This window comes from Eimeria mitis, genomic scaffold (genome assembly GCF_000499745.2).
Source record: "Eimeria mitis Houghton genomic scaffold, Emh_scaff392, whole genome shotgun sequence".
NCBI lineage: Eukaryota > Apicomplexa > Conoidasida > Eucoccidiorida > Eimeriidae > Eimeria > Eimeria mitis.
This window is the reverse complement of record NW_013572256.1, coordinates 21122-21334: the sequence shown is the minus strand read 5'-3', so window position 1 is coordinate 21334 and position 213 is coordinate 21122.

Below are 213 nucleotides of genomic sequence, written 5' to 3'. Positions count from 1 at the left end.
CAGCAGCAGCAGCAGCAGCAGGAGCAGCAGCAGCAGCAGCAGCAGCAGCAGGAGCAGCAGCAGCAGCAGCTACCTGTAGTGTGTGTTGCATAGCTGCAAGGGGCCCTCAGCAGCAGCAACGAAGAAGCAGCAGAAAAAAACAAAAGTTTATCTCCCACTAAAGAAAGAATTGAAGGGTTTGTTATTTTTTCTCTTAGAAAAGAAGAGAGAGAT